Source organism: Leuciscus leuciscus (assembly GCF_965113295.1).
Source record: "Leuciscus leuciscus genome assembly, chromosome: 16".
NCBI lineage: Eukaryota > Metazoa > Chordata > Actinopteri > Cypriniformes > Leuciscidae > Leuciscus > Leuciscus leuciscus.
The window spans coordinates 31,002,797-31,015,014 of record NC_138740.1 but is presented as its reverse complement, the minus strand read 5'-3'; positions in this window follow the sequence as shown (position 1 = coordinate 31,015,014).

Below are 12,218 nucleotides of genomic sequence, written 5' to 3'. Positions count from 1 at the left end.
TATAAGATAGCTCCCTTATGTTTAATGAAGCTGTGGCTGCCTCCCCAGATGCTGGTCCCTAAGCAGGCGGCCCCTTCATGAGTCACTATATGTTCCAGGGCAAGCTGCCCCCCCCCCCCCCCCCCCCTTGCAGAGGGTTCATAAGCAGGGAGCTTCCTTAGGTCTTGAACCAGTAGCTGCCTCCCCCAAGCTGGGATCTTCAAGCAGGCGGCTCCATCGTGAGCTTGCATAAGGATTAAGCTGCCTCCCCCAAATGGTGGGTTCTCTAAGCAGGTACTGTAGCTCCCGTATGTCTTGAGAATTGATCTGCCCGTTTCAGATAAAGGACAGGCTGAACAAAACCAGCCAGCACAAATCAAACCAATGGACCTATGTGGCACAACAGGCACAAAATAAAATAACTAAAAATAGTTATCCAGGTCACAGTGCAGCAGATCACTCTATATCTGAGAGATTTGGACTTTAGAAATGTTACAGGATGAACCACTGCCTGATAACGCTCAACACAGATCAGACACTGAAACAGAGCACACCATTATTAAATTACATCTTTCTAGATTTCTACTTCTGCTTCCATCAGCTTCATAGAGTATATGTGACCCTGGACCACAAAACCAGTCACATAGGTCAATTTTCTGAAATTGAGATTTATACATCATATGAAAGCTGAATAAATAAGCTTTCCATTGATGAATGGTTTGTTAGGATAGGACAATATGTGGCCGAGATGGTCCGTGTAACGCTTTTGCAGTTCTTTGTTCAATTTGCACCATCAAAATTAACCAAATGAAAAATTGGCTTCAAACTTTCATTTTCCATTTCTTTGGAATAATTCACAAACGGATAATTGCTTCTCAGTTTAATTTTCAATTCTACAAGCTGGGTTGTTGCGTCCGAGTCAGATTTTTGAACAAACATAAAAAAAATACTCATTGCTGTGATTTTCCATTTCTCTGTGTTTTGCTCGCGGTTGGACCGTACCAGTTCCACTGGGGGGTGGAGCGGGGGGTGGGGATGCATTAACCATAGGCAGGGCGTTGTAGCGTTTGAAGATGGTGAGTGCGTGCGCGGCCGGGGCTTTCTCTCTGCTCGTTCTTGTGCCGGAGAAAAAGAGATCCCGGCCAGTCTTGGAGCCCGAAACAGGAAAAGTGTAACATCTTAAATCAAAATTTTATAACCTATTTGGTCAGAAACTTCATCCAACGTCATTCATTTGATGAATGTTCAAGTCCGATTTTAGGCTATCCTCAAGTCCGAGTCCAAGCACAAGTCATCAGTCCACGAGTCCAAGTCAAGTCACGAGTCCAGAGAATAGAGTCTCGAGTCGGACTCGAGTCCAGAGAATAGGGACTCGAGTCCGAGTCCAGGACTCGAGTAGCCTACTCCATCACTGACCTAAACAATAATAGCCTACTAATGATGACTTATAATAGTAGCTATTAATAAATCCTTATGTTATTTACAGTTTTTTACAATCGCTATGACAGTTTTTTCAATACATTTAACAAGTTTCCTAAACTCTTAACGCACCAACACACCTAAAACACACAATTGGCAAAACGGTTAATTTCATGCTCAAAATCACACATTGTAAACTAAACTCCAAAACTAATTTTCAAAATACAATAATACACTGACACAATACACAATGTCTAACAAAACACTGCAAACATGTTTCAAAATCAAATAATTATTCAAAACACTAACACATGTTCTCTTCCAACAGGAACATTTAGTCAATCATAACACAATGACAAAAAAAACACTATCATCAGCTGAAATTACAGAAACTGCATTATTTTATGTGTCAGGTCTGCCCTTATACAACAGACAGTATATTGTATTGATCATAGATTGTGTTTTGCACTGCAGTTTATTTATTTTTTTGAAGTCGCTCTACATTTTTGTTTTGTTTGTAATGTAAATGCATGCATTTTGTTGTTGTTGTTTTTTGCAGCAGAAATTCAATACAACAAAATAAATGACCCTTCTTAGAGTAGCTTTATAGAATGTATGGTTTATGAAAAAAAAGAAGACAGACACAGAATTGCTGCAGTAACGGCTTTATTTGCGACAGGACATTTCTGCAAGATAACAAAAATATGCAATATAGCTGCCATTTACAGTATTACTGTATGTGAAAATACAAAATATACAAACAGAAAAGGCCATCTTCTAATCTGCCCGGTCTTCTGCATTTGTCCACATGTTCTCATCCACATCACACCTGATATCTTCCCTGGCAAGGCATCTTGGGAAGAATCGTTTACAGTAACATGCCTTATCCACACCTGGCAGTGTTCAACTGTGATGTCTTGGTATGCAGCATCTTTTGTATACAGGAGGGACATTTGGTCCTGTGGACTATGGTCAAAAACCTTTCATCTCCAGGCTGAGAAAACTCCTCAATGGGGTTGAGGAAAGGGAAGTAAGGGGCAAGGAAAATGGACATCATCCTCTGATGGGCGTCAAACCAGGCTGTGACTAGACGGGAATGGTGGAATGCCACATTGTCCCATATTTGCATAACTTCAATCAGCTGTTTCTCACTAGCAATGGAATAATGTGAAAATACAAAATATACGAACAGAAAAAGCACAAGAAGAAAAAAAAAAGAGTCATCTTCTAATTATTTGCATAATTCAATCAGCTGTTTCTCAGTAAGAATAGAATAAAATACAGGGGATATATTTGTGTTTCAATTCACAATATAAGCAGCTGTTTACCTTGACTTTAGCCTGTAAGGTTAGGTTTAGAACATGGTGTTATCTGTGCTGGCATACAGTGTTAAAGCATTGGTAAATTTGGCAGTAAAAATCCATTGTTTTTTTCTTGTTTGAGCTTGTGTGTAAAAGAAGTTTAAGCATTTTAAATTTGTGTTAATTGCATGCATTTTGTGTTAAAGCAACAAGAAATGTGTTAATAGTATAGCTTACACAGACGGATGTAGTGCTAACTGTGTTAAGAGTTTTGGAAAATTGTTAAAAGTATAGAAAAATCTGTCATAGCAATCGTAAAAAACTGTAATCGGTGATGGCTTATTCTGTTTGTCGACAACTTATAAACACATTAAATAAAAGAGGTAAGATAATTATATAAAAAGTATGGAGATTGAGTCAAAAGGACCAAGATTGAGCGTGCACGCGCAATATCTCAGCGAGTCAGCGAATGCAGAGCGAATTTTGAAAGTGCGACCCGACATTCGTGTGAGAGAGAAGGAAATTCGCCTGCGAAGAGATTCGCTCTTGCGCATTAACAGCCACTCAAGTGTTAGATTAATATGCTCTTGACAGTCGTTATTAAAATTACACGATAGAAAGAAACTGCCTCAAAAGAACTATAGCTAAAGAAGAGAAGAATATGGTGTCTGAAAGCTTGCGTGTCTGACATGTCGATAAATCATGGTGTCTAGTTTTTTTGTAGTGAGTATACTGTAATATAACTGTAATATAATATTCTGTGTGTGTGTGTGTGTGTGTGTGTGTGTGTGTGTGTGTGTGTGTGTGTGTGTGTGTGTGTGTGTGTGTGTGTGTGTGTGTGTGTGTGTGTGTGTGTGTGTGTGTGTGTGTGTGTGTGTGTGTGTGTGTGTGTGTGTGTGTGTGTGTGTGTGTGTGTGTGTGTGTGTGTGTGTGTGTGTGTGTGTGTGTGTGTGTGTGTGTGTGTTTGTGTGTGTGTGTGCGTAGTGGAGCACACATTGAGCGCTCATTCCCAGCCAGAGACGCGTAGAACAATTGCTGTCTCTTTTAACTTTAATATTCATATACACTAGTCCATATCGAGATTTGATTAATTGTGCAGCCCGACTTTTGATTTATTCATTCAAAACCCTTCAAAAATAGCCAAATTCCGTGACGTTCTGCTTAGCAAGCTCCATTTGTGACTGGATTCCGCGATTCGATCCGTGTCGCTTCACAAACACAGACGGGGTGAATTTATGAATGAAAGTGTGAAAGTTCTGACACAAAACGAAGTTGTTACGTATCCCCACGCTTTTTTAAGTGGGTATACGGAAATCCTTGGCCTTTTCTAGTGGGTATACGGCGTATACCTGCGTATCACGTAGACTACACCACTGCGATAAATCCCTATGGATAAATCATGGACAGACTCAGACATGCCATAGCCTACACATAATGCTACAGCGCTCTAATGCCTATGCATCCACCCCCCAACCCCCCACCCCCCGCTCCACCCCCCAGTGGAACTGGTACGGTCCAACCGCGAGCAAAATACAGAGAAATGGAAAATCACAGCAATGAGTAATTTTTTTATGTTTGTTCAAAAATCAGACTCGGACGCAATAACCCAGCTTGTAGAATTGAAAATTAAACTGAGAAACAATTATCTGTTTGTGAATTATTCCAAAGAAATGGAAAATGAAAGTTTGAAGCCAATTTTTCATTTGGTTAATTTTGATGGTGCAAATTGAACAGAGAACTGCAAAGCGTTACACGGACCCCGAGATACAACTATTCTGGAATCTGAGGGTGCCAAAAAATCGAAACATTGAGAAAATGGCCTTTAAACTTGTCCATTTATGTTCGAGATTGTGCTGCATTCACTCTTTAGGAAATGTACAAAATATCTTGATGGAACATGATCTTTACTTAATATCCTAATGATTTTTGGCATAAAAGAAAAATCGATATTTTTGACCCATACAATGTATTGTTGGCTATTGCCACAAATATACCCGTGCGACTTGTGACTGGTTTTGTAATCCAGGGTCACATATTGTTTGCTATTCTAGTAAATTGCTTGTCCCTTTGGATTAAAACATATGTTAACTGAGTAACTGTAAATTTACACTAAAGTAGTATTAACATTAATTAGGCAAAATTTAATTTGAAGTATGCAAAACTGCATGAACACAGAAATAGTGTTGAGGTTAAAAACAAGATATTAAATTAAAAAGAGGTGTTTATCACCTGGAGAGTGAATGTCCAGTCTCTGTAAATGTGTATAAATCGAAGTGCTGTGTTTTGTAGACTGACTTCACAGCAGTTACAGAACATATGTGCATGACTTCATCTGCTACACGTCACATAAAACAACAGATATGCAAATAAAGTAAATAAAGACCTGAAAGGTCACGTAAGTCAAGCTCGCATCAGCTGACTCTAAGGGGCTGTTTACACTTGGCCACTTCATGTGTTTTCTCAGATCGGATAGCTATCTGATTTATCAAAACGATTCCATTTACACCTGGTCACATAAATGTGTTTTTGCAAAACGGATTTAAATCCGATCTTCAATTCCCGCGCTATATGCAGATTTAATGGAGTGTACGTCACCGAAAGCAAAAGATATGAGCTGCATTTTATTGATCATCAGCTAAAATTTCAAAGACCGCAATAAAAGAGAGCGGCAACAGCCCTGGTAAGATCATTTCGTTTCTTAAGAATTTACTTTTAATGATGATGATTGTGTGTTAAGCGTCTACGACTTACTTTCACTTTGATTTGCGATAGTTTGCACGTTGGCTTAATGAATAGATGCTCAGCTTCTCATCTGAGGTGATGCGTGTTCCAGTAGCGTCGTCATATCTGGCTATAACATTACATATAGCCTATAACACGCTCTCACACGTTTATTTTTTTAGCATTTTTGGGAGGAGTACAATTTACATATGTGGTTTCAACAACCAGATGCATTTACACTTGTCCAGTTTCGTCAGGAATGCGGCCCAGACTACCTCCTGAAGTGGTTTGAGCGATCGGATTCAAATCCGTCTCGAATGCGTTTCGGAGGGCATTTACACCTGGTCTTTTCACGATCGGATAGCTATCCGATCTGAGAAAACGCATGAAGTGGCCAGGTGTAAACAGCCCCTAAGCTGATACACGTCTACCTATAGAAATAGGACGCCTATCACTGTATACATATATAAGCTCCTTCACTATTATCAGCAGCTATCGCGTTTCCCAGGAGCTAATTACCCTCCTCCATCCCCAGCTCCTCCTATGTTTAAGCTTTTGGCAGCCATTTTTAAGTAAAATGACTTATTGCACATTCAAGGTATACATTTTGCTAGTATAAGTGTTCAAATCAATAATCACTCATTATCACTGCAACAATTTTTATTCAGTCCTACCAAATATTCTTCAGTTGTCTGACACTAGATGGCACAGGTGCCACTTATTCAACACCTTAAATGCAAATTCTTAGACTGCGCATTTGAAAAATAGAAAGTAAAATGAATACTTTAGACATTTGTGTTGACAGGAAGTCAAATTTATTGCTATAATCTTTGTGGCAACCATCAATAGGGAAAAGGTGATACTGGGCCATGATGTGTTTTATTCAAGCGGCAACCTCCCCGTCTCTCTCTTGAAACCAACATGGAAGTGAGTTAAACTGCAATTCATTGACTGGCCGCTTGAGGCTGGCTGCAGGAGTGAGTCAAATCTGTATCTCCCCCATGTTAAAATTACCAACTTTACAGCAGAAAAAAACATGTTTACAGCCTGGTTCTCTATTTGGCTTTGGTCTATACAGCTAATTTTGCCCTTCATAACAACTGTGAGGGGGGTGAATTTTTTTATAACTCATCCGTTTAGTTGATTAATATTTAAAGTTCTGCATAATTAAGGGTGTGGCCACTTGAGTGACAGGTGGATTGCCGCTGATGTCAATGCTAGCCATTTGTCTGCTGTTACTAGCTATGGTTACTAGCCGTCACTTCACCTCAGCAAATGTTATCTGCTGAACTTGCCATCTCTGCAGCGTTTTGTGCTTTTTTTCGGGATTATTTCATACAATTTAATACACCCATTACTTGGCACACGGTTTAGGATTCCGTCGTTGTCGTCGAGTATCGTTCGAGAGAACAACCAGCGCTGTATTTCAGTTGTTTTCCTCTGTGAACATGCACTAATGGATGTCTGACAATTTCGTTGCTTTTTGGAGTTTTCAGATTTAAAAACGTCAATAAAGGCTCGTTCGTTCTGCTCTCACGGTCACGGAACAGATAGATTATAATATGCTTATGTAAGTTATCGTCAGGTGAAATCCTGCAGGTGTTGGCGCTTTCTCCGTCCATGCAATAACTTAAATGCACATCTTTGAATAAGCGCGGATTTTCTAGCGCATTTACTTGGAACTTCATAGACAATATATCTATGGTTTAACCCATTTGAGAGGCGGCCAAAATCAGAATTTAAAATGGACTGAATAAGCTCTCTACGAACTTGACGAGCGATGCCGTACATACAGTGGCGGAACTAGAGTTTTATAAATGGGGTGGCCAGGGGGTGGCCACTGCTACTTTCGGGGGTACACACACACACACACACACACACACACACACACACACACACAAACACACACACACACACACACACACACACACACACACACACACACACACACACACACACACACAGACACAGACACAGACACACACACAGACACACACACACACACACAGTGGAAGGAATTGGGTCACTCTGTTTGTGTCTATAAGTGTTGAACATCCAAAATATTTGCAGAAAACAAAGCTGAAGCACCAAGGAGATAAGATACAGTAGCATGTGTCTGTTTTGAACTGCTATGTTTATTTACAAAAAAAACTCACATGGCATCACAGGCATCAAGCAGACATGTACTTGAAAAATGTAAACAATTTTAGTGCCCATCAATATACAATCTTATCCTAGGAAGATTTAATACAACATAATTCTGCGGTTCTGATGAGAACTGGCAAAATGTTTCACGAACTTATCCATGTTGAGGGAGCGTGCTCTCCTTGACTCAACACTGAGAATTCCGATGTGACTTAACCTGTCATCAGCCATTGTTGTCCTAAGGTGGGTTTTAATCAGTTTTAAAGCTGAGAAGCTTCTCTCACAAGAAGCAGTGCTGACTGGTGTAACAACAGAAATCTTACAAAGTCGAAATAGCTCATGAAAGACCTCTTTATAAGGTTCTAGAAACACAACAAAGTCAAGGAGAGTTGACGGTCTGTCACTTCCACTTTTCTCTCTCCTATCAAGAAGCCGCTTGGTTTGATGAACCTCATGTTTGAGGTCCTCTAAATCTGACTCGTATATCTGAGCAAAGGCAAACAGAGGCTCCTCGTTCAAGAATGTTGTACTCTTTGGGTTGAGAGACTGGACCCCTTGCATTATCTCACAATTCTTCTTTGAAAAACGCCTCTGCAGTTCAGCTGTGAGACTGTCAAGTACCTGATAAAATATAGCTCTTTGGAAGCTCTCGCCATCACTTTGGTCACTATTTTTATGTCCTACAGTGCTCATCATCAATGAGTCACAAAATCTTAAGCTTGTTTTAGGTTGTCTTTTACACACTGTTTGTACAGTTATTTTGCAGTGCTCTACAATCTCTTCAACCTCTTTCCATAGTTTTCCAAATACATCTTCACTTCTGTAGTTCTGTAATGTGTCTGTAAGGGCACCTACTAGATCCACAGCCCTTGCTAGGTCAAGAGAGCTTGATTGGAGTATGTCAGAAAGACATTTAGCATCACCTAGCACTTTACAGAAAGTAACCAAAAGCCCAATGAAATTTACGTCTATCTGAGAAAGAATTCCCCTTGCCTCCACTGATCTATCACCACTCTTTTCATCTGCTATTTCCTGTAGCACTTTCAGAACTGCTGGAAGCCTTTCCCTCAGATTACGGCATGCCATGTATCTGCATGCCCACCTTACATCTGTAAGTCTCTGTAATTCCCTGGGCTGCTGCTGTGGATACAGCTCTTTCTGAACTGCAAGCCACTTGAGATGAACGTACGAGCCTGATACAAAGTTATAAACCTTCTGCAGGAGAGCAAAAAAGTTAACTGCCTCAGGCACAGATTTAACAGAATCAACAAGAACCAAGTTTAAACAATGTGCATTACAGTGCACATAAAATGCGAATCTTGCACTGTTTTTAATTCGCGTAGACACACCAGAATGTTTTCCGCTCATGACGGCTGCACCGTCATAGCCTTGCCCCACAAGATTATTTCTGTAGTCCAGGCCATGTTTTTCAAGGCAATCAATTATCATTTTTGTAAGGCCTGCCGCATCTAAGCTTTCAGCTGACTGAAAGTGTAAAAAACTTTCGTGGATGGCCCCGTTGTAATAGTACCTCACAACTAAAGAGATCTGTTCTTTTTTCTTTAAATCTTTGGTTTCATCTACAATTACACTAAAAACTTCACTTTCTTTTACTTCACTGATTATTTCACTTTGTACCATCTCAGCTAACCCCTCAAGAACTTCGTTCTGGATTTGGTGGCTTGTGTACTTAGCATTGCCAAATGCATTAAGCCTTTTCTTAATGAGAGGGTCATGCTTTGCTATTTCGTCCAAGATTGTCAAAAAATTGCCTTTGTTGTCAGAGTCATAAGACTCACGATGACCTCTCTGTGCTATATTTTGAGTGGCAGTTAATAGTAGCACATCGGCAATTGTTTTAATGTAGGTACGGTTTTCCTCCACTTTCTTTTTCCTTTCCTCATTTATCAGATCTAACATTGATGAGTTGCTGTTAACAGCCCTTTTATGCTGATTCCAGGCATACATAGCATTTATATGATGCTCTGTCTTTGAATGGAGCTTAAACCCAGAATCTTTAAACAGTGCTTTTTTCCAGTTACAAAATCCTGACTGGGAAGTGAAGGCAGATTCAGGTGTATTGGGCAGAGAAAAATGCCTACAGGCAAAACAATAAGCTGAATCTTGATTCACAGAATATTCAAGCCATGAATTGTCCTTATACCAGGAGCTGTTGAAAGCCCTTTTCCTAGTACCACGCTGAGTTCTGGGAAATGTTTTCAAACATGGCTGTACTGGACCCTCTTCTCTGGATCTAGAGATGTCTAAAATACAAAATAAATAATAATATAATAATATAATGTTAAATAATGTGCCAAATCTCTATGGAAATGTATAATTAAGGGATCCACAAGATTAGATACTAACAGCTGCTAACTAAACTGTGTAGTTTAAAGTAAAGGTCTGGCTTACCACTGGGTCCTTTTGGAACAGCAAATCTGGTGCTAGATGCAGTTGGGAGGGGCTCCATGACATCTCCTGGCAGCCCTGGTTCACCGTCTTGCTCAGAACCAGCGGTATCTGTGTCCTCCCTTGATGCATCTATTTATAACACAAGAACCATTAGTGTATAATCACAATATATATGCCACAGCCATCAACAACAAGAACACACATGAACCAGCATTTTAAAGGTCCACATCTGTATGACCTTCTTCTGCAGAACACAAAAGAAGATATTTTAAAGCATGTTGGTAACCACAGTTTTGGTTCCCATTAACATCCATTGTAGAAAAAACAAACAAACAATGGAAGTCAACAGGAACCCAAAACTATTTGGTTACCAACATGCTTTAAAATATCTTGTTGTGTTCATTTTTGGGTGAACTATCCTTTTAATCTGACAAAATCCTCTCAACTTAAATTCCTGAATTCGGTATGTGATTAATTGCCTGTGTCTAGATGCTCTGACCTGTTGCTGGTCCTGAAGTCTGACCACACTGACTCTGACTAGCCTCAGGTAGGGAGCTGCTCTGGGTTCCAGTGGTGATGCAAGGGCTGGGGTCTGTTTGCACCTGATCTGCCTGTTTTTGCTTCTTTAAAAAGAACTCTGATATCCCTCCCTTTCTTTTCATGTTCAATTGACCCTGTTCAAAATATGACAAATTGAAAATATGATTCCAATCATATTCATATTCTAATCATCCAATTACCAACATTTTTATCTGAACGCTTTCGCCAGCATACATAAAAAAAAAAAAAAAAAGTAGCCACCATTAGCATTTTTGTTAATTTTCACAATATCTGAACATGTCAAAACAAATAACAGACCCTGTGCTTTTAAACAAAAAAAAAAATCTGTTTTATTCTAGCTTCGTGCATCCTTTTTTATCAACACTTGAATGTTGGTAATAAGTTTCATAAAAAGCAACATGAGCAAAAAGCTGAGAAAATCGCATTTTTATCAAAGACTACATCTAGATCAGATTCAGAATGATGATAAAAACACAGTAGCTAGATCTTAGCTTCACAGTCCTAATAGTGATTGCATTATGATATCGCTTGTTTCTGCTCTTCTTTGCCTGCGTTTATACTGTAACGTACACACGGCATGGTACTGTATGCGTGTATTAATGTATTCGGAGCAAACAACCCTGATGCTAAAACTTAAAAACTTACTTCAAATATGATGTTTCTTCGGTGAAGTTGAAGTATCTTGACGACTTGCAACCATCTCTCGTCCTCTGCTCGTCTGTTTGAAAAATGCGCGCGCGCTGCCGGCGAACGTATTTTTTTTTTTTTTTAAATCAGCATCAGCAACTGCCAGTAGCAAATAAAATTTTGGGGTGGCACCCGGGGTGGCCAATCGCATGTCAGGGGTGTCCAGTGCCACCCCGGACCCCCCTCTGGCTCCGCCACTGGGACCATAGACTATAAAAAGAGTGACTGACATGTAACGTTATGCACATAAATCACTGTCACACACACTCTCAGAGTAATATTAAGTTACTGCATAATACATTTTCAACTAGCAGAATAGTACAGAATCACGATACACAGTCTCACTTGTAGCCATGTCTTTTAACTATTATAATATTTTGAAGGGCAAAAATAGGAACTTTTAATTGGCTTTACATCATCAACTGTCACTTTAGCGCGAGGCCCTGTGCGTGCAGTCGCAGACTTGGTACTGTCAGTAGCATAACGTTATAGCATTACCTCCCCAGCCTGAGCTAACTCGATCATGTCGAGCTACTGGGGCTCCTCAGCTCCACTCACGCCCCTCCTCTTTGCCCATTTTCTGTTATCCGGGAGTGACGCGGGGCCAAGATGGCGACGGCCGGCTCTGCCCACTTTAGGCTTCAAAAATGCTCTTCAAAAACCTACGGGTGACGTCACGGACACTACGTCCATATTTTTTTACAGTCTATGGTTTTATTGGATAAACAATCTACAAAGAGTACATCAGTAAATCAGTTTGTAATAAACAGAGAAACACTTACATATTCTGAACCACTTTACATCTCAAAGACTCACAAGCGGTGTTAAAGATAGATTTACATAGACTCTTCAATGCGAAACTCAATGCAACTTACGTGTTACATTTATGACAAAATGTTGCTATATTAAATCTAGTAAAAAAGGATCATAAAAAGGATCAATCCCAGGACATGTTTGCGTTCGCACAGATGGCACTCTAGCAATTCTATGCAA